The following is a 27,947-nucleotide window of genomic DNA, read 5'->3' as shown; positions in this document are numbered from 1 at the left end:
ATTAAGTGAGTTAGGGCTGTGGATTTAGCTCAGTGGATCCACCACCTGCCTCGCAAGGACCCAAGTTCAATCCCTGGTATCAAAAAAAAAAAAATTAGATGAGTTAAGAGAGTTAAAGTACTTAAATAGTGCTATCACAGAGTGCTATGTAAGTGTGTGCTCTTCTTAGTATTAATTGCACAACACTTCATGATTCACAAAGCATTTTCACATTTTATTCAACACTAGCAACAACCTCTGAGATAGCTACCGGTCTCTCCATTGTTTAGAAATGCTTTTGTATCACACAGCTGGAGTGCAGCAGAGCTAGAATTCAACCCCAGGGAATCTGACTCTACCCTCTTGCACTGCTGCTCCTCTCTTCCCCTGGCAGCTGGTCAGCCATGCTCTTAACTCCCAAGATGGGTCCCAGGTACCAAGCAGGGCCAAGTGTGAAAGGGCTCCAGCAAGCCTGATTTTCTTCGGGCCAGTTTCTCGGAGTCTGCTGTGTGAGATAAAGCCTTCTCCTGGAAGAAATCCTTCCCTTCAACTGAATAGCCAAAGCTTTTATGTTCTAAACACTGAAGAGGAACTTTCTTTCCACCCCTACTCTGCAGCCTGGCTCCTGAATGAGTTTGCTGTGCTTAGTTTTGTAGTACCTTAACTACAAAATAAATTGCTTTCCCAAGTGCACCTCCAAGAAGGAAATAAGAGTAGGGAATAAGCTAGGTTCAAAGCATGGTATAAACAAGGGAAACTGTTTGCAATTCCAGCTGCCTGTAAAGGTGGAAGAAGGAGGAGAGAAGAGCCATCTTGGGTGAGAAGTGGGCTGTGAAAATGCAGAAGGCAGCCCTTCGAGTAGGAACCAAATGGGCTAAGGTAGAAAAGTTAGATAGCAATTAGAAGCAAGGCACCTCTAGGCATCTCTCACTTGGCAGCAAAAGGAGAGAAAATGCTTACACCCAAAGGATTTAGCTTTCTTTCTACCTGTATCCACTGCCTTCAATCATTTACTCCCTGAGCACTAGAATTAGGATGGCTAAAAGATGGCTTTCATTTGGAGAAAATCTTATGTCATATTTTTCCCCAGCTAGATTTTAAAAGGCTTTCAAGAACCTACCCTGGCAGCTTGGCCATTTTTATTCACATTCAGGAAGATTATTATAGCTTACAGCACCCTTAATACCTGACTTTCCATAAATCACTGCATCAGCTCCTCAGTGGAGGACACCTGAGCCCACACCCTCATTCTGACCCCTGGCATGGAACCCGTGTTAAGGCATACTGAAGGCCCAGTGAGTCACTAGAAAGACTCACAGAGTACAGCACGGTCAGGTTATGGCTAAGACGTATCACTACAAAGGGATACAAAGCAAACCAGCCAAGAGAAAAACTACTATGTGGGGCAGAGTTTGAAGGAAGACAAGCACAAGTTTCCAAGAGACTCTTTCTGCAGAGCTGTGCGTAATGTATAATTCCTCCAATGAGGAGATCTGAAGACACCTGCACACCAAAGCTGTCTGCCAGGGAAGCTGGAGAAAAACCCAGACCCAAGTTTTTGATGAAGGGCTGGTCACATAGACACCCTCTGCCTACTGGGTACCAAATCATACACTCTCAGAAAGAAACCAGGTGTTTAACATAAACTCATCACTTGTACAAACAATCTAGGCATGGTGAGCCATTCTGATCACTTGGAGAATAGGAAATTGTTTACCAACCAAATTCCCAGACTCAAGATTGCTCTGGGGCAATCTCTAAAGATGTGGTCTCAGACCTGCTAAGGGAGCTCTTTTCTGCCTGTTGCTCTGGATTTCCTGTTTGATTAGCAGAACACCTAATGTATATTTCTTAGAGAAGCTTTGTAGGTTTTTCTTTATTCATTGTCCATGCCGAAACTCTTAGAAAGTGATTATAATCTTCATCTAGGAGAAACTGCCTGATAAAGAAAATTCATTGCTTATTCTGGAAATGAAAATAAAGAGCAACTGAAATGATGGTTCTTATTTAGGGGAACAAACAAACAATGTCCGAACAAACCTCAAAGTAGGACAGTGCTCCCAGGTGTCTAGGAGAATAGACAAATCATGGATTGTAGGGTGGGCATGTTGAAAGCTCAGTGGATGGTGGTGTGCTGCATATAGGCAGCAATTCCAGCTAGCCAGTTTGGTAGAGACACAGGGCTGTAGGAAGCCTGACATGGCACCAGATGGTCTCTGTCTTGGGGCTTGTGGCATAAAGAAGGCAGTAGACTTCCCTCTAGGCAGCCACCCTGCAGTGACATGTCAGTGCTGGGAATCACCCTATGTGGCCAGCAACAACTAAGAGACAGCTGGAATGGGACTACACAACCACATCAACCAGAATGGCCTCTCTTCCCCTGCCAATTCCAGGATAGGCTTTTCAGGAGTTTCACAGAAAAGAGTTAGCTTGAAGGTTGTGGGGCCTGGATGCCTGGATGCTAGGGAGAAACCCCGAGTGTCTTCTGGTCAGATATGGGAAAAGTCCCTGACAACTTGCTACCCTAAATTCCCCTGCTATGGTCAAGTAGCACCAAAATCCCTGTGAATGCCATCTGGCCACCTGTAGGCAGTTGAATGAAGGTGAGTTTACTGACATTTTTGCAGCAAGGAAGAAGACATGCTATGACAGCCATCGTGTGTCTCAGCAGAGGGTGTGGGAAAAGAGCAAACACGTGACCCTGTGCCAGTGATGTAGGTTCATAAAATGGAGCTTATGCCTGGGCTGGACACTGTGAGGGAATAAGACTGTTCTGTGCCCAGGTATCATAATCTTATGGAGAAAGCAGAAAGGATGATGTGAGGTTCAAGTGCTGACCAGGAGAGAGGTGGCTGTCACATTAGGCAGGATGAGGAGGGGGATATTTGGTCATTTTGTTGTTGAACAATGTTCTTGGCTTTGTGTGAAATGTTCTTGACTTTGTGTGACGTGACTCCAAAATGGCCTTGTCTTTTCCTTGATCCATGATGGTCATAGAGATGTCTGAAGCTGGAATGTGAAATTGTTTCCTTTAAGTGGAGGATACCACAGCCTAGCTGTAAGTGACAGGTGGGCTCCTGTCTCTCACTGCTTCTCCCTTTATACACAAAAGACAGAGGCTAGAACAGCAGTACTAAGTATGACAGCTTGTTTCCAGGTCCTTCCATGACTTGCACCCATGACAAGTTCCAGTGTCCAGGGAAATAATAATGAAAATGATAGCTGCAATTGTGTTAACTAATTATGTGCTATTATGTAATTATGTAACAATATGCACTCCATAAATAATCAGTATAGGTCAGGTATATAATATATTCTTCAAATACACAATCTCATTTCATCCTCTTAATAACTGCAAGATTGGTATTTTCTTTTTTGGCAGATAAGGAACAGGGGCTCAGACAAGTTAAGTTTTTCCCTAGGGCCACTTACCTAATGAGTAAGAGAGGCTGAATTTAAACATAAACATCTGCCTGACTCCAAAGCCCACACTTGTCCCACTCGCCCAAGCCTCTTTCACACAGGGTGACCTCGGGCACCGAAAGAGGTGTTTTGCCATTCTGCTTGCAAAGACTAGTATTACTCCAAGGAGCACACCAGTTCTGCAGCAGAGCTGAAGTGTGTTCACAGACACAAGGCACCTAATATCACAGCTTGTAGTAGGCCAGGACTGGGCTGGGTAAGGCGGTCCCTAGAAGCTGCTGACATAGCTCCAGAGAGTACCCCATTGCTGGCATCCCCAGAGGGCAAGCGTAGGCTTGGATCTAGTTTCTGTTTCTGCACAGCTGGCCAATTAATATGAATAAAAGCAGCCCAATATTGATTAACTGTGTATTCTACACAAAGATATCTTAATGAAGCTTAGTACCTACAGCTCCAAAGCTGGTATGAAGTCTTTTAAGCAGAAGTGATGGTTAACTTTGTCATCTCCTCTGAGGTTCAACATTTCTTCATGGGTAGAGGACTCAGAGACCTTTTAAAGTATGCACCTTGGTCAGGGACACTGTTGTTCTTTCAGTGGTCCTCTTTGTATTTAATTTGCTACTTTTCTACCAACCCATGGAAATCTAGCAAAAGCATGGCTTACTCATCTATCTCAATGTAATCAGAGTCCATAAATATGCACAGATTAGAATGTGTTCTCAGTGTATCCTGATGAATGATCATGCCCATGTTTCAGCATAGTAGATAGAGAAAGGTCCAGGAAGAAAAATAAGACATAGAACTATATTTACTGGATGTTATATTTCCTTCTGAGGGATGCTGAACAAAAGTACCAGAAAATAAGCACCTTTTAACAACAAAAACCTATTGTTCCACAGGTCTGGAGGGGAGTCTGCAATCACAGGGCATGTCCCCTCTGAAATCTAGAGAAATGCTTCCTGCCTATTCCTGGCTCCTGATGGGTTGCTGGCAATCCCTGGCATTCCTTGGCTTGTGGCTGCATTACTGTAATCTCTGTCTTCTTTATCTCATGGCATTTACTTGTCTTCCTGTAAGGACATTACTCAGGTTGGATTAGGGTTCATCCCACTGCAGTATGACCTCATTTTAATGAATTACATCAGTAACAACCTTATTTCCCAATAAGTTCCATTCTGAGGTACTGGGCATTAGGACTTCAACATACCTTTTTGGGAGAAACTTGTAGTTCCACAACAGATTCCCACTGAGTTTCAGGTACTGTGAGCTCGCGTCACTTCAAAGCCCAGGCTCCCTAGTGAATTTGTACCTTTTCAGCACCCTGTGAATCTATCAGAAGAAACCATTTTAGACTGAATGGTGTATAAGTTTCCACTCTCTGTGCCAAGACTCCAGAGTCCCTGAGATCCCCTCTTCCTCTTCCTCTTCCCGCATACCCTTGGTCCCCTCCTCCTCTCTAGTTTACACCACATTACGCCGAGCAAAACAGGTCAGGGCACCAGATACTAGGCCCCTTCTAAGGCAGCCCTCCCTGGAGCATGTAGCCACAGAGAAGATTCCTGCCTGAAACTACGTGTGTGGCCATGTGGCCTGGCCCTTAGCTGCAGAGCTGTGAGTGTGTGTGCATGCCTGTGTGCTGACCTAAGGGAGTATGTGCGATTGCAAGTGTAAAGTACAGGTTCATGTGTCACGGTGTGAGTGTGTGACATCAGTACATTGTGTTAGTGTGGGAACAAGTGTGTGGCAGTGCGTGAGGGACACAGAATAAGCCAATGAGTCTGAACGTACACAAAGGTGTGTGTGTCTCTGCATGAGTGTGTGTGTGTGTGTGTGTGTATGTGTGTGTATGGGGGGGTGTCCTGCCAAATACCTGCTGTATTTTAGAATAAGCCAGAAAGCAAAGGTGAAGTCTTTCCTCCCATTAAAATAGTAAAGAAGAGCTTTGAGGGCTGGTTTTCTTTTAGTTAAAAAAAAAATAGCAGCATCATCCAGTTAATGGTTGTTAATTAGGTACAAGTCCCAAAGAAGCTGCTGCTTCACAGCACCAATAAATCACTCATTAACTGTCCATGGCTGCTGCCTCCAAGTCAGCTGTGCTGTAGCTCCAGCACTTCGAAACCAGGCCAGGGCCCGCCTCTGCAGATCTGTCAGCAAGGAGAAGGTACTTGTCTCCCAGTCCCTGCACTCCCAAGAGCATCCCTAGGCCACCTCTAGGAAGGACAAGAAAGGGCTGAGCCTCTGCTCCTTGATTCATGGACTTAAATCCAACTTCCTCTGCGTCAAGTGCCACCCAGGCTCAGCCCCTCCTGATCTCACTGACCTCCCCTCTCAGCATGCTGCCTCTTCAGGCTCTAGCTCCACTGTGCTCCTCAGAGGGCCCTGACCAAGCTATTTCTTAGCTCTGTGGGCATCTGTGCCTCCCACAGCCATGAGCACGCTGTGTGCTCAGGAAACAAATTCTTGCTTGCCCAGCCCCAGCCAACTTTCTCACCAGAACAAAGCCACCAGTGATGTTTTAAAGTATTGATTTTAGCTAAAACAACCATAGACTTAGGAAATAGGGGAAGGGAATAACCACCTAATGGGTATGGAGTTTCACTTTGGGGTGTTAGAAATGCTTTAGAATTAGGGAGTGGTGAAAGTGGCATAATATTAAAAACGTACTCAGAATGACTGAATTGTACATGTTAAAATGGTTTCAGGTGGATAAGGTAGAATAAGATAGGAACCAAGTCTATCTGCTGCAGGCCAATCCTGTCTTAGCACCGTGGGCTTCCTCCGGCTTTCAGGACCAGCCCTCACAAACTGATTTAAACCTAACACAGCTGGAGATAGCAGAAACCTGTGGTTGGCAAACAGACCCAAGGACAATTCCTCTTATTTCAGAGCCCTGCTATCCTTCCCCACGAGGCTCCCTGACTTCTGGCCTCACTCCATTCTCAGGACTGCCCACCCAGTGATCTTTGTTACACAATTAGCTAGATGCTACTTGCCTGACCCTGACATTTTTAGTGGTGCCTTGACCTTCTTGCTAAGAAGCAATTTCAGGAACCTGTGACTTTGGAATGATTTTTTTTTTTAATGTTTGTGTTTGTTTTTGAAAATATGTAGAATCAATCCCAAATTCACAGCCTCTGTTTTTGTGCTTAACTGAGATATGTTGAAAGATTTGAGGTTACTCAATATTTCCCCCACAGGTACAAAAGAATGGCCCTAATAAGACCATTCTTTAATCCGGTATGAGGGACAGTGGTGAGAGAGCTGCTTGAAGCCTTTGAATCGGGAGCTCAAGATCCCCATCGTTAGGACCAAACCCAAATGTAACCCTGGAAGCATGAAGTTCAAAGTCGGTAGGATTATGGCTTGGTAAAAAACTGGCAAATGGATGGCGTAGTGCCCTTCCTCCAGACACTGAGGCATGGCCCAGGGTCTGCGTGTCGTTTTGGTTGGCACCAGTACAGAGATACTTTAGAGACAGGAATCAAAAGAATAGCACTGTGTGAAAAAGAGAGCTATTAGGGTGGCTACTTACTGTGGACCCCAGATCTCGTGTGCATGCTTATTTGCTCATTCATCCCTTCTTGCATGCATTCATCTCTTCAATATTTATGGAAACCCTGATATTTCTTAGCTCTGTTTTAGTGAATGTAGACAGAAATAAGATTTATGTTAGTCAGTCTATATTAATAGCTAAACTGACAACAAATGGTTAATGTGTGTTGCAGTAATCGAAAATCCTAATGTATCAGTGACTCAGCAGAGTTTCTTATGTTGTTTACCCATCATGCTTTGCTCCACATAATTTCTCCAGGTTGCAGGGTGATAGAGGCTCCACCATCTTGTAGCTACACTATCTAAAACAACTGGCCTTTTTTTTTTTTTTTTTTTTTTTTTTTTTTAAATCAGTCTATATTAATAGCTAAACTGACAACAAATGGTTAATGTGTGTTGCAGTAATCGAAAATCCTAATGTATCAGTGACTCAGCAGAGTTTCTTATGTTGTTTACCCATCATGCTTTGCTCCACATAATTTCTCCAGGTTGCAGGGTGATAGAGGCTCCACCATCTTGTAGCTACACTATCTAAAACAACTGGCCTTTTTTTTTTTTTTTTTTTTTTGCTGCTTTGAAAGCCCATATGTCTGACTTAGTCATGTGGCCCCACCTAAACGAAGTGAGCAGGGAAACACATTCTTCCTACGTGCCCAGAACAAGCAACAAACAGCTCTGGTAAGCGCCTGAAGTCTCTCCACAGCCTGGAAGACCAAGGCCTGGCACAGCTGTGGGGTGCCTCCAGCTAGACAGAAGAGAAGAGACAAGTAAACAAACCTAACAGTGGAAGGAATTGCTAATGGTGGAGTGTGTTTGAGAGGAGGAAGAGGAGTTGTGACATCATGTCTGAGAGGAGGGAGGCACTCACTGGAATCTTCCAGGGCTGGGGTGCAGCAGCCTAGGCAGGAACTGTCACAGGATGCGCATGTAGGCAAATATAATGTGATTGCTGGGGCAGGAGGTGGGGGAGGTGAGCATGAATAAGCAGTACCTTGAACACTGTAGGTAGGTGTTTGAACTTGATTCTGCAGAGGAGGAAAAGCCATTGGAAAGCTTTCTAGGAAGGAGCTTAATCCACATGTATATTTTAGAAAGATCACCATGGGTTTCACTCTTTGAAAGACACTTAGACACAGATGGTTGTCTCTGGAATCAGAGTAGTGATTATGCAGATAGATTTAAGAGGTACTTAGATGGAGGAACCAATAAAATTAGTAACTAAATAGATGCAGGCAGAGGGAGAGAAAGTGGACACTGGTTGTGGCCTGGTTTTTGACTGGGCACATTTCTTAGTCTATTCAGACTGCTATGACCAAAATACTTAGATTGAATAAATTAACAACAAAAAATTGTTGATCATAGTTCTGAAGACTAGGAAGTCCAAGATCAAGAAGCCAGTGGATGTGTTGTCTGTTGAGAGCCCACTTTGTGTTGCCTAGATGGCGCCTTCTTTCTATGTCCTCACATAATTGAAGGGGATGAACAAGCTCCTTGAGCATCCTTTATAAGAGCACTAATCCCGTTCATAGGGCAGAGCCCTCATGACATGATCACCTCCTGAAGGTGGCCTTGCCTCTTAACACAGCCACACTGGGTATTAGGTTTCAACACGTGAACTTCTTGGAGGGAACACAAATAGAGCTGTTGGCAGGGCAACCATGTAGACACATCGAGGAAATGCTGGAGTCCAATTGCAGAGGAAGATAATAAGCTGAGTGTCTGATGTTGTTGAGTCTGAAGTACCCATGGACCTTCCAAATCAAAGTGTCCACGAAGCACTTGAATATTAGGGCCTGAAGCTTAGAAGAGAGTCTACCTTTCCTGAGTGTCTAAGAAATGAAAGGCGTGGGGGTCACTGCAAATTACACATTTGTGGGTTCCAGAATTGCTATTTAAATTGTGTCTCAATCTGGGTGTTTTCAAAATGGAATCATTTCCTGCTATTCTTTGTCCTAAGACCTAGGCCCTTGGGCTGAGGGAAGTCACAGCTGTCTGGGTTTCGGCAGCCTCCATCATGGTGGGACCAAGCTACTGTCATTAAAGACCCCAGTCCCCTAGAGGACTGGCACACGCTTATCTGGTCTAGCACCCAAGTGCCCAGTAAATGGTTCGTAAACAAATGAATGAATTTAACTGCAAACTATTCAAAACTGTCAGGTCCCTTGTGAGAACATAAATAGTACTTCCATTTTCCAGAAGCTTTTAATAAATTATAACTCAGCAAATTAAAATAAACATTTGTTTTAACTTCTACCAACCAAGTCTCTGGAGGGTTGGACACCTTTTCATCTTCAAAGTGCTTTCAAAACAAGAACTGGCTTCCCCCAAAGGCCCTCTGTGGATGTTGTAGACTGTAAACAGATACAGAACTGTATTAACATTCAGTAGCAAAGATGCCTCAGGCCAGTTTTTAAAAGTACCTTCTCCAGAAAGAAAAATAAATTGTTTCTTTGAGTTTTTGAGTGCCTTCAATGTGCCGAGAGTTGTGCCAAGGACTTTTAGTACCTGCGACGTTATTCTCTCAGTGGTCTTGTGAGGTAGATTCCCTTTTTCTGCTTTAGAGATAAGAAATCTGAGTCTCAGAGGAATAAAGTGACTTGCCCAAGGGCACAGAACGGGAGCCAGCGAACCAAGAACCTCTCATAAGTTCTTTTAATGCCTCAATTACTGACTTTTGCTTTGCTTCACTGTTTCTCGACATTTGGTCCGCACATTACCTGTGTTAGGCACATGCAGGGGACAAATCCTGGGCCCTATCCCAGACTTTTTGAATGAAACTCTGGAAAGAGAAGCTTGGGGATCAACATTTTAAATAATTCTCCCAGGTACTTCTTATGTTTGCTGAGATTTGATCACTTGTGCTTTATACCCACAGTGGTTTTCTAAAACAGGTTTTTGTCTAACACAATGAGAATAAAACAAAGGGGAAATAACTAGGCCCTGAACATCTCTTGCCTCGTGCTGAGCTTGGCAGCTTTGACTTTCCTCAGACCGCAAGGCAGCATCTTCCTCCCCCTGTCTCTGCGGGCTGTGCCGGCCAAGATGGAAAGCTTCCTCTGTTCCCTGCTTTGCATGGCAAGCTTGGGTGGATGTTTTCTCTCCACTCCATATGGATTTTGCAATTAACTCACTAGAAAAGTAAATCACAGGGTGCCTGGAATAATAAGTGCAGTGAACACCAGGCCTCAGCCAAGTAGACTGGGACCAGATCCAGAGCATGACTAAGATTGCTGGGCTGGCGCTGGAAGAAGGCTGGTAGTCCTGGAGGCTGGACAAAGGCCACAAGGCAGGAGGAGGAGAGGGGCCCAGTGGGCGAGGCTGAGCACCTCTTCTGTGTGTACAGCATATGCCCGGTGTTTTGCATTCTTTCTTCCATCGATTCCACATAGCTCTTTTATGTCATACTTTCATTTTCATCTTACAGAAAAAAATACTGAAGCTTAGATAGGCAATGTTGCTCCCCAAGGTTTAGCTTCTCCAAGAAGCCTTTGCTACAATCTCATGGGCTCCCATCACCTTTTCTTTGTCTGGGCAGCTGGAGTGGAGAGAGCCCTTTACAAGCCTAGTGATGGCTGGGGGACAGTAGTAGCTGATCTTGGGAAACCTGGTTCCTCCTCAGTGACTGTTTGTATGTGGCAGGGCTAATGTGAATTCTGAGCCTGAAGTCTTACGTAGGAGCACTTCAGACCATGCCTGGTGCTTAGTAAGCATTTGAAATGTCAGTTCCCTTTTTGCCTCCCTTTGGTTTCCTAAACCATCTCCTGTGGTGGATCCAGTGATATTTCCTAGGGATGCACCCAAGCCAGCATAAGGAGCTTGGAGCTAGCTGGAGGTGCTAGATGAGTCTAGTGGTGGGTCTCTCCCTGACCAGCCCTCAGACAGGTCAGGAACACTGCATATAGTGTCACCTTGTTTCTTAGTGGACCAGTCCTGGCTTCCAGTTTTTTTGTTTTGTTTTGTTTTTTTCTATTTTCTTTCTCTTTTTTTTTTTTCTGGCTTCCAGTTTTAATTTGTGAAAGACAGAATCTGACTGGCTGAGCCTGTCTTTAGCTGTTGAGCCATTCCATAGGGAGGGGAGCAAAGTCAAATCGTGTGTGCGACTGCCTGGGCCATCTCTCCAGTCTGTGCCAAGATGCCTGCTTCTGAAGGGGCTCTGGGCAGACATGCACAAAAAGGTCTCTTTGTCCCCGCCTTCCCCCTCTGTATTTTACATTCCTGAAGACGGATTTTCCCTTGTCTGTCTCCCCATCCCTTCACAGAGCCTACACTCAGAAAGACTTATTGGGTTAGGAGAAGGAAAATAGGACCATGGAGGTTCTGTCTGCTCTAGCTGGCTGTGGACTTTTCACAGCAAGCGTTAACAGAAGGTGTGGGTACCTTTGTCTCCTGCTGAGGGGCCCTGCCCACATGCTAGTCAGTGAGCTTCTTATCCATGAAGCTTTGATAGGGGCCATGTGCAGGTCCTGACGCACTCACTTCCTCGACTATATCATAGCCACCACCATGCTCAGTTTACAAGTCAGAAGTGGCTTGCTTGACTTTTTCCTCTCTCTCTCTCTCTACTTGTGTTTTTTCTCTCTCTCTCTCTCTCTCTCTCTCTCTCTCTCTCTCCCACCCCCGTGTGTGTGTGTGTGTGTGTGTGTGTGTATGAGTGTGTGTTTGTATCTAATGCCTAAAAAATCAAACGGTCCTCTTTCTGCTTCTCACAGCTTCCTGAGCATAAAGATTCTAAAATCTGAGCCAGGCTGACAATTCTGTTGATGCATGAGAAACCGGGGCTGGGATCCTTCCTCTCTTTGGTGGCATTCACTCAGCCGTCACCACAGCTCACAAACTCTTTTGGAGCTGTAAGGCAGATAAATGGGCATGACTCAGCAGGCACCAAGAACAGACACGGGAACAAACACACTTCAGCTCTTGATGGGGTTTGATTGTTGTTTCTTTGCCTAGCTAGGAAACTAGGCAAAGGGGACAGGACTTAAAAGCAGATGCAACTATTTCACCTAGAAGGGTGGGATTCCATTTCCTCCACAACTATACCGCCCCATAGAACTTTCTGAAATGATGGAAATGCTCTGTGTCTGCACAGCCCTATAAGAGCCATTTGCCACATGTGGTTATTGAGCCCATGAAATATAGCTAATGCGACTGAGGGAATGGATTTTTAATTTTAATTCATTTACTCTTACAGTGAAATTCAAATAACCATACTGTTATGGCTGGTGGCATCCATATTGAATTGTGCAGCTCTGAAATCAAGGAATTTTCTTTCAGCTTTAATTGCCCATATTCACACTGCCTAGTAGTGGTGGCTACCATGGGTTCAAGAATCTTTAAATGAATACATGGGCCAACACTTTTGTGACTGAGCGGAGATAGTATCATGCGCAAGGTAAACACACAGAATTTAAAGCTGGTCAGACCTGAATGTAAAACCTGACTCCGACATTTATTTATCTCTGTAACTGTAAGAATGTTACTAGCATCTTTAAGACTTTCTCCTATACTAAATGACTACAAACCCTACCTGCTTCGTAAAGGAATAAATGAGCTGGTGTATACAGAGTGATTAACACAGCACCTGGCTTATTAGAAGCCCCTTGATAAGTAGCAGTTTCACAGAAAAGACCAATAAAGTAACAACCAGCCCTCCTGACAAGCAGACTGTGACATTCCCAACAGACAAAAACAATAGCTCTAAACAAAACCATTCTAGGCACCTATTCAGGGCATAAGCATGGTCAGTCTATAACCAGGTGAGGGACCCATACATCCAACTCTTTAACGACAGCTGCCCTCCTCTGCCAAACTGCTATTTCTTCACCCATTGCAAAATCCAGATCCACTTTATTCCTCCCTCCTAAATAAAAATACCTATTCATTCATTTTTTTCCTACACCTTGAAAATATCCAGTCCAGAGCTAGCTTTCCTCATAGATTTTCTTTTGGATCATCCAACATGAACCCAAACTGTTGAGTTCTCCCATCCATACCCCCACACACCCCTGAGGTCCCAGGCAGGTGCATTCTCCCTTACTCCAGCCAGCTCAATGCACTCAACATTTTTATGACTACAGCTGTGACCCTGGTGGTCTTTGGGCAGTCAGTGGACACCATCAGAAGTTTCAAGCCTCACCTGGTGATGAACACAGAGCAGTCATGAGAAAGCCCCTCCACACACACACACACAAGTTCTTTGTCTTCTTGTGAGGCTCAGCTTCCTGCTACCTCAATGCCGAGTTAAAACCCTACACAATTATAAGCCTGCTATTTCCTAAACTAGGGTTGAACACATACAGTTAATGGCCAGAGCTCTTGGCCTTCTCTGCTTCCCGCAGAGAGGGTTCTGCATTATTGCAGCTAGAAAAGCACCAGAGAGAGCCCAGATGCTTGTGTGTTTGACTTAGCTTCCTCCTTAGCTTACAAAAAGACACAGAGGTCACCTCAGACTTTTATCAATGGCTAAAAAAGAAAGACAGGTAAGTGCAATGTGTCCAGGAAGGAATCAGAAAGCCACATTTACTCTGGTACTTTTGTACATGAAGAAGGTGAGAAACAGCAGCTTGAATGGTTAAAGATGATATAGGAACACCAGCCCCAAATGAGCAGTTTGTGGGGACAGGGTGTGGGGCTTGAAGAAATTGTAGATGTGATGAGTTTGAAGCACCCAAAAGGCATTTAATTTGAGAGAATGACTACACACCTGGAGCTTTAGAAGTGATCATTTTCATCCATCTAACTGTTAGGTCACTCGTTCAGGGGAAATGTTTGCAGCACCTACTCTAGGATGACTCTGTGCCAGACGCTGTGACACAATAATGCTGGAACAGGTGTCCCAGGTCACAGTGGCCCCTGACTTCCTTTGTCCAGTGGGATGTCCTGGCCATCTTTCCCTATTATACTTTCCTTGGAGATATTCCATAAAAGGAAATCATCTTAGAATTGAGGCTGACTGTCAAATCGTGGTTCTGAAACAATAGCCCTTCACTTTATTCCACTGTACCAGTCATTTTCTAGTACTGTCAGTATTTTTTAATTAATTTTATTGGTACATTTTAGGTATATGATACAATGACATTCATCATTGAGAATTGTACCTTTACATAATATATCTTGATTCTTATTTTTCCCCATTCCCATGCACTCCCTTCAACCCCTCCACCCCTATTTACAAAGACTGTTTCCATTTTTCATTTTCTCATATTAATTCCATTTCCTCCTTTCTTTTCCCCTATCCCTCCTGCTTCCCCTTCCCCTTTGCACCTTTTCTTCCTATTTCACCTTACCTATTATATATTTTGATCTTAATTTACACTTTCAGTTTCTCACACCAAAGAAACTATTCAGTATTTGTTGTTTTTATCTAATTAGAAAATACTCTTCCTGATTCTATGCAGGTCAAATACATGAAAGGTTTTGTTGTTGTTTGTTTGTTTGTGTGTATATGTGTTTGTTTGTGACGAGGTTACTATGCAAGGTGGTCTCAAACTTTCAATTCTTTTGCCTCAGCTTCCTGAAAGCTGGAATTATAGGCAGGTTCAACCATGCACAGCCAATGAAAGGTTTATTAGAAGCATGTACCAAGTCCCTTCAACCCTTTTTTCTTTGGGTATCTTGATGGATGTTAATGAAAACTGCAAAGAAGTGTCTGTTGGATTTCTTGGGAAGGTTTTCCTTATTTTGGAGGAATGATAGTTACAGACCAATCACAGAGAAATGATCTTTGCCTAACATAAACAAAATTTAAGAATGGATAATCTGTTAGGGAAAGATTTTTCCTAATGGACTTCAGCTATTCTCTAATAGTTAACAGCTTAAAAACAAAACAAAATGAAATGAAATGTGGGGTGCTTAACTGTAGAAACTGTAAGGAACTTGTCTTCTAGGCTTGTCCTATTTCAGAAATCCTAGAGCAGAAATCCCAGCTCTTTGATTCTCAGAGTAGTATAAGAAGAGGGAAATTCTTATTGCCTCTCACCCACCCCAAAGACTGAGGAGGAGACTGGCATTGGATTATCTCCTGAGTCACTGCCCCATCACACTAACCCAGGGCTGAAGCCACTCTGAAGTACCAAGGGACTATGGTGTAAGATCTTCCCTGGGTGGAACTGGCAGTGTTGTTGAGGACAGGAGAGGCCCACATGCTTGCATCACTCTTGAGGCCACTCTTGAGATGAGAGAGGTGGGCAGCTGGCTTCTGTCCCAATCCCATTGACCTCTTCCTGCCTGTGTGCACAGCCCTAGCCCAGCTGTCCCTGCTTTCTCAAATGATGTGTACAGACATAAATGCCTCTTTATAGCTGCACTCTCCCCTATCCAGTGCCCTTTGTCACACTAAACCTTGAGTGTAGACTCTTTCCCTAACTCTCGTCTCTTCTCAGGCTCGATTCATCATTCCAACTCACTTGCCAAACGTACTTGACCACTGCAGCTAAACTTGGGTATTTCAACATTGCTGAACTTCCTCAGGCTTTTTCCCTCCTGAGATTAACCCAGCCTCACTGCTGCTCACCTGCTATGTCTTTAGTCAAGTGTTTATGCCACATCTCTGGGGAGTTTGGAGTTGTATTTATGATGTGTTCTCATGGATGTTTGTCCACGTAGTGGTTTGTCAAAATCTCAAGGAAGACTTGAACATTGGGCTTTTATTCTGATCAACCAAGAAGGCTGGTTATGCAAGTGTGTGGGTTATGTAGGGAAGCAACCATTTTGGTGGTTGTGTAAGCTAAGGAAATAAACACCTGAATCAGGCAAGTGAGTGGTCTAGAACTTTGCCCTTGAGTGTTCCAGGGCTCTGCAGCATGAGCTGGTTACAAACACAGAATCTCAGCCCCATTCCCAACCTACTGACTCAGAGTCTGCTCTTCAGACCAGCTTCCTGAATGGTTCAGATATACACGAAAGTTGAGCACACTACCCTGGACTTTTAAGAAAGTTGATTGCAGAAAGAAATACTAAGTCTGGTATTAAGACCAGGCACTTTGAAATGAGATTCAAAAGCCTTGAGAAATCACACTGTGGATCTAAGACTATCTTTTATATTTTTAAGCACAAAATGACTGAGAATGAGACAGAAACAAATAGAAAAATGTCTGTAAATACAACATTTAACGGTGGTTCCTTGGGAGATGAGTGGGATGCATGGGGCGGGAAGGAGTGAAGGAAGACTTGCATTTGTATTCAATTGATTTCTGTACTGCTGGAATCCAAATATATGAATATATTAGTATTATTTTTTCTAAAGAAAAGGATAGGAGATTTTGGTAAATGCAAGTTTAACAACACAGAAAAATAACCCCAGGAAGCTGCACAGGCACTTTTTAGATGAGTTTAAATCGAAAAGAAACATGTTTTTGTTAACAAGGTAGTTCCAAGTGGTAGAATTACAGATGATTTTACTGTTTTTGTTTTCCTTCTCTTTTTCTTGTATGAAATTTTAAAATCTTCTACAATCAATGTGTATCATTTATATACAAACATGTAGACCAAAAATGTTATCAGGAGGTTTAAAAACTGGATAGAAAGACATAAGCCAACTTGGGTACAGTAGAGATGCAGAGAGGTGTAAGATTTAGATGGCTATCACTGAAGGTGAGCAAAGACTTTAAAAATAAAATAAGAATAAAAGCAACAGATAAGCATTTGGATGTGGTCAGTGTTGTCTCCCGAGCCTCCAGTGCACTCCAGCCATGTGTTATGTGTGGTTTCCAGGTTGAATACCACAGCTGTGGCACAGCTGCAGGTGAAGAGCCTCGGAGAGCTCATCCAGGGTCAAAGGAGGGGTGGCCCCATGTTTAGCTTGACCTTATGATTCTGCTCTGGACCATTGACTTGGAGCAGGCAATGTAGTCCAGAAATGAACACATAAGATTTAGGCCAACTCAGAGGTCTCAAGACCTCCTCTGTTCTAGAGCAGTGGTTTTCCAAGTTTCTGGGTGCTGCTCTCTAAGGGACCAGGGAAACTTAGCCCCATACCCATGAGCACCTCAGACCTCCTCCAGGAGCCTCTAGGATCCTGCTTTAAAGCAAAGGTTTGGAAAGACCACAAAAATGATTCCCCACACCCATGTTTATAGCGGCACAGTTTGTAATAGCTAAAACTTGGAAACAGCCCATTTGCCCATCAGTTGGAAACTGGATAAAGAAGATGTGGTTTTTCTATAAAATGGAATACTACTCAGCGATAAAGAATGAGAAATTAGAGTCATTCATAGGAAAATGGATACATATTGAGGATATACTCCTAAGTGAAATAAATAAATCACACATGTGTGAATACTGAATAGTTTCTCTGGTGTTAAAAACTATAATAGTACATAAGATTCTAGTGGGATAATTAAGAGTGTGAAATAGGAAGAAAAGGGCTAAAGGTGTAGGGAAAGTGGGAAGGGTAGGGAAAAGGAAATAAGGGAAAAGAAAAAATATGAGAAAATGAAAAAATGGAAATAAAGTGTTTGTAAATGGGGAGGGGAGGAGGGGGTGAAGGGAGGGCAGAGACAAGGGGAAAACTGAGAACCAAGACCTGAAATGTGAAGGTACAGGATCCCAGTAATGAATGTAACTGTATTGTAGACCTAGATTGTACCAATAAACTCAATAAAAAGAAAAAAAAATGATTCCCCATATGACCTGAGGACAGGGATTTCTAGGAAGCTTTGAGGGCCTCTTCCTGCTGTGTCTGCTCTTTGAGATGTGCCATGCATCCCAGCACAGCCTTGTCCCGATGGGTCTCACAGGCACATGTTGACCTTGTCATCTTCTCCCTTTCTTGTCCTGCATGACCACAAATGACTTTTTATAGAATACCATTAATATCTTGCAGATAAAGTGCCCCCAAAAGACAGTTTCTGTGATGCTTTCTTAGCCCCATAGAAACCTAACATTTAAAAAGAAATTTTTTTAATTAAATTTTCACAATATTTTCTGCAGGATGGCTTAGAATTTCTTCAGAACATTTTGTTCTTTGAAAAAAAAATTCTGGAGAGCTAAAAATGTCTGTAATTATACCCACAACAAGAGCAGGATCTCCAGCGTGTGCCTCTGAGAGTTGGAGGTTAACAAGGATTACGCCTTCGGGAGGCCCCAGAATAGCATCCGTGGCTACATTAACTATGCTACAAATTACAAGGTCCTCTCTGCCTTGACATGAAGAGGGAAAGGAGACATTGAACTTGAAAACTGACATCTGTAAGCAGGCCTACCATTGTACATTATTCAGGTGGTGGTGTTTATTTTTAACTTTTTCATATACTACTGCACATAATTAAACTGCTTTGAAATCAGGTGTTCACAGGTGGGCACAAAATGCCAAAACTTCTACAACTATAATAGCTAATGCCTCTATCTTACTTTGCAGTTTACAAAAATACCTTCAAGCCCATGTCGTCAGAACAGGCCTTTGTGAATTGAATACTGTTTTCCTATTTTATGGAAAAGAAAATTGAGTGTCTTTTCACAGATGGCAGCATTATGATCATATCTTAGCTCTTTTCTCTCTCTCCAATCTATATTGTTTCAATTACCTTAAATTGGTTTGGATGGTTAACAATTATGGGAAGGTCTAGATTTTCTGGAATAGACCTGATTTGGGGGAATTTTAAAACTAAGGTCAATTCATTAAGTGCTTAGTTGAATATAATTTATTTGTATCTTTGTAGAACCTTTCAAGTAAATAACTTCATAAATCTTAAATCCATACATCAAGTCAAATTTATTTATTTTTATCTACTCTGGAAATAGACTTCTAATACGCTGGTAGCAAAAGCAAAGCAAGAGACAGGTTGGACAACAGAAACTTGTGGAACTTTGTGTTGCGATGGTGGTGGTGGTTGTTATTTTTGCAGTGCTGAGGATTGAACCCAGGGCCTCACACATGTCCTGAGCTGCATCCACAGCCTGAAAGTTTATGCTTCGATGTTGTATGACCTTGGCCCTTTGAGGAACAATTTCTTTATCAGTGAACTAAAGGGATTTGGGATATATTAGTATTCTCCCTCCAGAACGTGGAAACAGCATTTTGACCTTCATCCCCTACACATATATTTCATTCTTCTCCTGGTATGTACCATCTTCCCTTTTGTTACCAATTTTGCCTGCTTTTCGTTCAAGGAATTGGCTTTGACAAGTCAACAAGTATTTATTGAGTACCTGTTCTGTGACTATCCCTGTGCCATGCACTAGGTACAGATCTCACAGTCTAGTGAGAAAGATAACCCAACAAGTAAGACCCTAATATGTCAGAGTGCTGGTATAGATAGATGTGCGGGTTAGTGAGTCACGAAGTGGTACAAATTTAGTTTTTCCTTGAGGAGAGGGTTAGAAATGCCTCAGAGAGTGGGTGGGACAAGAATAGAGTATTCAGAGATGAGTAGGTAGATGGAGGATAGCGGGTAGAGGGAATTCTGTTCTCTGACCTGCAAAATGACCCTCACCCCCACTGAGTCTTTTCTTTGTAACAGTAATCCAAGTGAGTCAGTCACTGGTATGACCTTCCTGGACAAATGAAGAACAAATGTTCATCATCAAAAGAAGTTTCAGGAGCCTAGGAAATGGGGAAGAAATATTAGTGCTTATTTGTGGTACTAATCTTTTTACTTCCTCCTGCCTTTGCTAGTCATCATAAGGGATGATGACTATTCTACAGCCACCTTATTCATTGGATCTTCATATTCTCTCATGAAAAATTAAGCACGTCTTCAAACTATAGCTTTCTATGACAAGTTCAATTACTCATCCATAGGCTCCAACCAGAACCTTCTCTTAGGGTCTTGCTCCCTGAGCAATGGTCAATCTCAGGTGAGCTTCACCTGGTTACCTAAATATTTGAAAATCCTTCCATAAGTTGCATGTGTGATATCACACACTTTTTACTTCTGGGGTTACTTTTTGGAAACCAGAGACACTTTTTCATAGAGCTCAAGGCTGGATCTGGATTTCAAAGATCTAATTTTCAAGGCTAGAGATCTGGATTTCAGGCCTGATCTACACTTTCTTGCCCTGTGACCCTGGACATGTCATTATTTTCTTGGATGTCAAGTTCTTCACTTGGACTTCATGTTCTTCACCTGTAAGACAAGGTAGTAAGACTTGATGCTCCTAGGGATCCTTCTAGTTCTAAGGTATGTGTTGTAAATTCCAGAAGGCTAAAGGGAAGTCCTTGACATGGAGCTCCTCTTAGGGAGCCATGGTGACATGTGTTGGTGTGATCTCAGGTCTCTGGCTGAGCTGTACAATGAATTATGTTCACATTGACCTTCTTTGAATACCAATCCGTTCTGGGCTCGGAGGTACTAGACTCTCCTTTAGAGGTGGTTTATAGATTCTTTATGTCCTGCGAAAAGAATTGATCAAGAAAAATAGAAAGATAGTAAGGTTTTACATTTACTAAAAGTAGGAAAAGAAACAGATTCTGCAGAAGGAGTGTGGGCCTGTTAAAAGTAGTTACTCTACAGGGCAACAGCAGACCACCGTGAAAGAGAGAACACAATGGCCCCAAGCTCATTGTCTCCTACTCCTCAGGCTGACATTAGGTCTAGGCTGACCTATCAAAAACTTGCACTCTCTGATTGGCTCCAAGCACTGAGCTTTGGAGAATGTTCTGCACACGTATTCTAGAACTCTGTGATCAATAGATTATGCCCACTTCCCCAGCCAGTTGGCCATGCCCTAAAATCCTGCCTCAAAACCATTTCTTTAAGAGAAAAAAATAGAAGATGGTAATTAATTATTTACTGTTATATGTCAGTGGTCAATAAATCTTTATCAGTGGTAGTGATCTTAATTAAGCCTACCTCCAAATGAGGCCTAGGATTAGAAACAGGGAGTCACTAGAGCGCCAAGAACACTTTTAACACTGATGTTTTGAGCCTGGTAATTGTTTGTTGTAAAATCTGTCTTCTGCACTGTAGTATGTTTACTAGAATTCCTGGCTTGACCCTACTAGATGGCAGTAAGACCTTCTCTAAGTTGTGACAACTAAAATGTCTTCAGAGTTTTCCAAAGGCCCTCTGGGGATCAAAGTGGCCTGTTGAGAACCATTGCCCTAGTATGAGAATAGAAAGGATGCCCACACACTTTGCCTGGAACCACTAGATCCTAAGGCAGGATATGCCCCTGAAGTCTCCGTGTCTGTCTCTAAACCACACTAAGCCTCTAACTTCTAACCTTGACCCATCCCACAATCCTGTCCTCATGCATTCACTTAGCAAACTTCTGTTGCATGTACGCTGCACTCCTGGATTGGTGCTTAGGTCTGAGAAAGCAGTAGTGAGATCCTGCCTCTACTCCGGTCTTGTTTCCTGAGACTGAATGCATGGTTCTGGCTTCCTGGTCCCTCTGAGAAGGCTCTTTTTTTCTGCTGGTTGCCTACACTGGCTTTTAAGTCTTGAGCCTACACCCTGGCCTGGGCCCTCTTGTTGGGAACAGCCCATTGAAATTAGTCTTCAACCTTCAATAGTTCTTCCCCTGATGGATCTATTGGGCCTCTTGCCTGGATATGGTCTCTTCCTGTCCCCTACTCCAAACTATTTCCGTCTTTGGGCAGGCATTTAGTGATGTCAGTAAGCATTTGCTGAGTTCCTCTTTTATACCAGGATTCATGTTCTCTGTACTCTGACATCTCTTTATTTTTAATTTCATTTAGTAAGTATTTGAAGCCCCTGCTCTGGGTCAGTCACTTTGCTGGGTGCTGAGGATGCAGAACTGAGTGAAACCAGGCATGGCCCTACTTGTGGGGGGAAGGGCAGCCTTCATCACATCATTAATCATCCATGTAAATGTCCCTTCACCTACCTTCCTGCCTCCTTCCTGTCTTTTTTTTTTTTTTTTTCTCCTGCTTTTTCTCTATCTCCTTCCTCTTTTTACTTCTGTCTCCTCTGGCTCTCTCTATTCTTTAGCCCCATCCATAGTCAGCAAAGTCCTTTCCTGGGAATGACTAAGAAGCTTCTCAGGGGTGATGGATCTCCATCAGATGCCTGTCCCCTAGCTTCCTCCTGGTAGGAGAATGACTGTCTTTAAAGGGGGTCTGTGGAGGCAGTTTGACAGGAGTTGGCTGCACTGGGCGATAACTAAGAAGGATCACTCCTTTCTGGATATGCTAGAAGGATATGAGGCCCATAAATCATCCACTTTGAGGCGGGTCTGAATAGCACATGGCTCCACTCAGCTCAGTGTGCCGCTGGGGGAAATTCCTAGAAGTAGAGAGGGCCTGAGAGCTGAAACCCAGAGGACAAGCTCCCACATACCCAGTGTGGGATCTTCTCTTCTCTTGACTTGAAAGAAAATAGATAACAAGCTTTGTTGCTGGCATGTCCAGCTGAAACAGTTCTTTGGGTTTCTCTCCTTTTTTGTTTGTTTACAGTACTAGAGGCTGGCCTCCTCTTGGCCTCATGCGTATTAGGCAAGTGCTCTCCTGAGGGACATCTCAAGCCCAGTTCTTTTGTTTTTGAAAAGGTCACAACTTTCCTGTAGAGTCGGGCCAAAGTGGCTCTGAACCTGGCATCTCAGCCAAGGCGGTAGGGTAGGGCATTTGAAAGAAGGACTTGAAACCCAACCAGGCTCCCCTTCATCACCATATAAACTTGAACAGATCCTTTCACTTCTTTGTGGCTCAGTTTGTCCCTATATGAAATGAGGGTGATACTAAAAGCTACATCTAGGTGCAAGGAGTCAAATAGTGCTTACAAATGGCTTAGCACAGTGCCTAACATATGAAGGACCCAGTAAACACCAGCTCTGTCTCCCAAGTGCCTCTCTTGACTTCCCAGTTTCTTCCTACATTTATTTATATATCTGATTGTTGAATATGAAAGTAGGCAGAATCTTTCTTTTCATCCTGGGTGAATTCTGACTGCCTCCCATCAAAGAAGGTAGGGTTCTGCCCTAATACCTTTCCCTAAATTCTTCCAATGCCTTAAACCTCCCTTTCCCTGGGCTAAAGTAACACAGGCATTCAACAGCCGTTAATGTTCTCCATTCAGCAGGTCAAGTTCATTGTTGAGTGATATGATTTCTCCCCAGAAAGGACTTGGGGGTTTCTCACAATGAAAACTGTTACCAAAGTGAATAGTGTTATTAATAGGACTTCCAGAAAAAGAGCCCACCTGGATAGAGAAAGTTACTTGACATGAATACCAAATCATTCTTGTCCCATTTTATGCCCTCCCCCCTCTGCTTTGCCCTCCAGCTTTGAAGGTACTTTCTACATTAAGATTAGAACTGCGAAGGCCCCTCTGGGAAGGGAACTGAGAAATGTTGGGTCCGGTGTTCAGAAGTTCTAAATCACTCAGTCCTCTTGGGCCTTCCAATCCCTGAGGGGCTCTTGGGCTTCTAAGACAGCCAAACATCTAAGATGAAATAGATTGCTGTATTTGGACGAGAACAATTTAATGATCCAGAAAGTAGGGAACGCAGACAAAGGAGAAACTAAACAAGCTAACACTGCCCTCAGACAGAAAGCAATTGATTGAAGGTAAAAAATGTGGCAGTCCCAGGCAAAACAATCTGCTAACCTTTAAGAGCATAGGTTGTCCAGCTCCCAAAAAATAAATTTAAGAGCAGTGAATCTGGCAGGCAGAGGCAACCAGCAGAGAGACTGTGGTCCTGAAAAATGCCTTGAGTAGTACGTCTTTTCTAGACTTCGAGCTTCTCAAAGGCAGATCTCATATTTAACTCACAGCTGCTAGGGAAGAGACATAGAGAGTAAATGGAACTTTCAAACTGAAATGTGGATATCCTTGGACTTGTGCAGAGATTTTCAGGGAAGACAGTGGTGACCTGTATTTCTGAAGATATGAGATAGGAAAGGAAAGTGTTTTTGTTTTAAAACATGTGACTATATTATGAAAGAAGATGCAAAATTAGAGTGAATTCATCAGATGAAATATGAGAATTTAATATCAAAACAAAATAAATTAGGCAGAACTCTCAAAGACATTGGCATTTGAAAAGACTTTATGGGGCCAGGGATTTCGCTCAGCGGTTTGGTGGCCTGCCTTGCAAGCACAAGGACCCGAGTTCAATCCCCAGTACCAAAAAAAAAAAGGAAAAGACTTTATGAACAAATCCTCAGCAGCACAAGAACTTGCACAAAGAATCAATTGTATTAAAGAATCATTGTATTGAAGTTTTGCAATGAGAGAGATATTACCAACAGAGCTAAAAGATGACCTACAATATGGGGAAAAATTTTTACCAGCTACTCCTCAGACAAAGGACTACTATCTAGAATATATAAAGAACTCAAAAAAAAATCAGACCCCCCCCCAAATACAAAGACCTGATTTAAAAATGGGCATCTGAAATGAACAGACATTTCTGACGAAGAAGTAAAAGCAGCAGATAATCATATGAAAAAATGTTCAACAATACTGGTCATTTGAGAGATGTAAATGAAAACACTGAGATTCCACCTTACCCCAGAAAGAATGGCTGCTATCAAGAAATCAACCAATGACAAATGCTGGCAGGGTTGTGGGGAGAAAGGAACCCTTCTCCACTGTTCATGGGAGTGCAGACTGGTGCAACCACTGGGGAAATCAATATGGAGATACCTCAAATAACTAAGATTAGAGGTCCCTTTGACCCAGCTACTGCTCTGCTGGGTATCTTTCCAAAGGAATTAAAAGAATCATACCACAGTGATACATGCACATCCATGTTTATAGTGGCACAGTTTGTAATAGCTGAAACTTGGAAACAACCCAAATGTCCATCAACTGCAGACTGGATAAAGAAGATGTGGTTTTTCTATAAAATGGAGTACTACTCAGCCATAAAGAATGAGAAACTAGAGACATTTATAGCTAAATGGATGCACATTGAGGCTATCCTCCTAAGTGAAATAAATAGGACACACTTGAGTAAATACCGAATAGTTTCTCTGGTGTGAAAAACTAAAAATATAAATAAAGTTCAAATGGTATAATTGATAATGTAAAATAGGAAGAAAATGGCTAAAGGTGAAGTGGGAAGGGGAGAGGAAAGGAAAAGAAAAAATGTGAAAAAGGGAAAAATGGAAACAAAGTCTTTGTAAATAGGAAAATGTGAAAGGGGTGAAGTGAGGGCAGGGGTATGGGGAAAAAATAAGAACCAAGATATATCATGTAAAGGTACAAGACCCCAATGATAAATATAACTGTATTGTTTGCTTTAAATGTACCAATAAACTTAACAGGGAAAAAAAGAAATATGAGAATTTCATAAAATAACTACTAACGGCTAACTTCTCAGGACTCTTTTGGGCATTGGTTCTCAAATGTTAGGGTGTACCAATGCCACCTGGGTACTTGATAAATCTGCAGTCCTGGATCCCTCTCCAGAGACTCAGAATTCACTGCATGCTAACTAGTGTACCAAGTGATATCAAAGCAACCACACTCTCTGTGATCCTGCTTTGGGGAGGGATACCTACTCTTCCACTGTTTAGGTTTGTGTAAGTCCTGTGACAACACATGTAGATGCTTCCCAAGATGAGGGCACACATTGCCCAGATACCAGGCAACAGCAGCGTCTCAGGCTAACAGCTGCTTTCTTTTTTCTATGAGATTGTCTTCCTCTGAAAGGAGCTATCTTGCCCAGCCCAAGGTTCAGACCTGTCTCTGCAGGCAGCAACTCCTCCATGGGAAAGGTGGGGTGGAACGGAGACTGCGCAGGAGCTCAGCTTCCTTGCTCAGTTTGAGACAATGCGGATAGGCCAGCTTGGCTTCATGGCTCTTGATGAAACCTGCAGAGGCCTGTGTTGTACCTGCATTGCACTTCACCCTCCCCATCTGCTTGGTCTTGCCTTCCTCCCTTCCCTACAGGAGGTGCTTATGAGAGTGGAGACCTCTCTGCTTGAAGAGCCCAGTTTCAAGAGTCTGTTCCTAGGGAGCCTGGGCTAAAACAAGCATGCTGCAGGCAAGTGTGAGAAACAGATAGTGAAAAGTACACAGATTTGAGAAGTACATAAACTGAGGAATACTAATAATAACAACAGCAACAAATAATATTTATTGGGCTGCTACTGTTTTAAGTGCTTTATATTTGCTTTCTGCCTTAATCTTTATAATAACCCTATTCCTATCCTGACTTTACAAGTGAGAAGTTAAACAACTTACCCAAGGTCATACAGCTACTATATTGCAGGGATGGGGTTCAAATACATGCAGCCTGGTCCTGACTTTTCACCTCCGCCATCCATGGCTTCTCAGAGTCAAAATGTGGCTCTTTCACATGATAATTATGTGAACTTCCTAGGAGTGAACCCAATTGAGCCCAACGTCCTAATCTGTGATATACAGCAGGTAGTACCTATTTTGCAGATCATTTTGAGACTCACTTTTTGTCAAGTACCTAACAGGTGCTTGGTTCTAGTAGGTGGGTCTAATGATGGTTCACTCTTAACACGAATTCAGTGAACCCTTCTCAGGGGATGCAGGAAGGAAGTGGCTTCTCTAGTGGGAAGCCCTGAGCTGGCTGAGGTTCAGAGAAGATGAGAGAAAAATTGGCCAAGGAAATGAGAGGTGTGGGCTTAAGAGGAGATACGTCTGTGGAACAAGTTTAAGCAAAGGGATAAATAAATAGCACTTGTGCTCACATCTGCAGTTGTTGGGAAGGCAAGAATATCCACTCAGGAACTGAAGACATAGCAGAGAGTGCTGGATTCTAGGACAATGTAGGTGGTTTGGAGGGATCTGGGTACTGTAGCCATCAAACTCACATAATCCTCAGTTGAAACTGCTAGGTTTTAACTTGAAATGTGTCTCAGCCTTAAGTTGAAATGTGTCTGTCACAAAATACCCGTGTGATCCCAGAAAAATCAAATTTCTCTGGTCTTGGCCTCGTTTAAAAAGGAAAATCAGGACTTCGGTTTTTCAAGACTCTGCTAGATCAGAAAGGTAGCGACTGTATGAATCTTTAGCCTTACCTTAATTTGGGGAGAACTGCTAGCCCTCTGTGGTTTGTGGAGGGAAACCACAAACCACAAACCCAGTGGTAGATGTATTTCCTCCCCTAACCTCTTCCCCTGAATTTCACAGAAATCATTTTTAGAAGTTTTAGGTCAGTGTAATTCCAAGTTCAATTTTAAAATTTAGCACACAGCCAGTCACCCTTTTCCTACCTCCTCACTCTGCTGATCCCCTTGTATTACACATGGGAGTTTGTCTTGGAACATCTTCAAGGACAAGAATTTAACTCCTCCTTCTATTTCTATATCAAGTTTTTTTTTAAGATAATGTTAGGGAAAACGGGTCAATGTGAAATATCAGAATACCCTCAGTATTGATGACAGACCTTTCTTCCATCTCAGCCGTCCGGCCATTTCTGTCTCCCTCTCCTCTCCCCTCCCCTCCAGCTCCCTTTCACATTCTGTCCCACTCATACAGAAAGACACCCGAATCTGCATAGAGTGGTTTCCCACAAGGTTTAGTGTAGAAGGCCCCCCAGAGATTCTATTTGCTTTGCTATTTTTTCAAAGTCCAAGAAGCTCTGTCCCTCTGCTTCAAAATTATTTTTATCAAGGAAGCTACTTTGCAGAGATTGGGAATCAGACCACCACCCAGCTTTTGATTGAACCCTGACAAGAAGATGTTGAATGGCCCCTCTCTGTAAGTGGAATAATAGCTCTTCCTTTTCTTGATTGCTGTGAGCATTAGGTGAAGTAATTCATAGAAAGTACCCAACAATGTCTTATTCAAAGGACACATTCAAAAAAGCACTCAAAAGACTATTCTAATACCATTATTCATATTCCAGAAGATCTGATCTCTGTTTGATCTTGGAGGGCTAAGAAATGTCCTAACTGCTCAGTTCCTTTCCCTACCAGATCTCTTGGGCAGGAAACAGTTCTATATCCATGGTATTCTTTGTAAACCTTTCCTCTGCTTACCTCCTTGGGTGATAATCATTTGTTCCCTATACGCTGATTACTGTAAATAAGATTCTGCATTGATTCCATCTGCAAAGGCTCTCCTTCCTCTTCCTCCTTGAGATAACAGTACATGGTTAGACAGCAG

General features: G+C 42.9%; 1 protein-coding gene and 1 long non-coding RNA gene across 3 annotated transcripts in view; one reads left to right on the top strand and one right to left on the bottom strand.

Annotated features, from left to right (window-relative positions):
* Window positions 1-27,947, top strand: part of Tenm4 (teneurin transmembrane protein 4) — a 724,757-nt gene that overhangs the window by 345,166 nt on the left and 351,644 nt on the right. The window lies entirely within an intron of this gene.
* Window positions 48-27,915, bottom strand: LOC104871376. Of its 2 annotated transcripts, none has more exons than XR_004517449.1 (5): window positions 27,821-27,915; window positions 9,213-9,305; window positions 6,935-7,035; window positions 4,610-4,731; window positions 48-73 (listed from the first exon to the last, which is right to left on the bottom strand). It is a non-coding gene; the product is annotated as an uncharacterized LOC104871376 (long non-coding RNA). The 2 variants fall into 2 exon arrangements; XR_782860.2 differs by lacking the exon at window positions 27,821-27,915 and adding an exon at window positions 13,658-13,708.

Source organism: Fukomys damarensis, unplaced genomic scaffold (genome assembly GCF_012274545.1).
Source record: "Fukomys damarensis isolate Sample0158 unplaced genomic scaffold, DMR_v1.0_HiC HiC_scaffold_16, whole genome shotgun sequence".
NCBI classification, from domain to species: Eukaryota; Metazoa; Chordata; class Mammalia; order Rodentia; family Bathyergidae; genus Fukomys; species Fukomys damarensis.
Note: the sequence above shows the minus strand (reverse complement) of the source record. Positions and strands in the feature narration are given on the sequence as shown.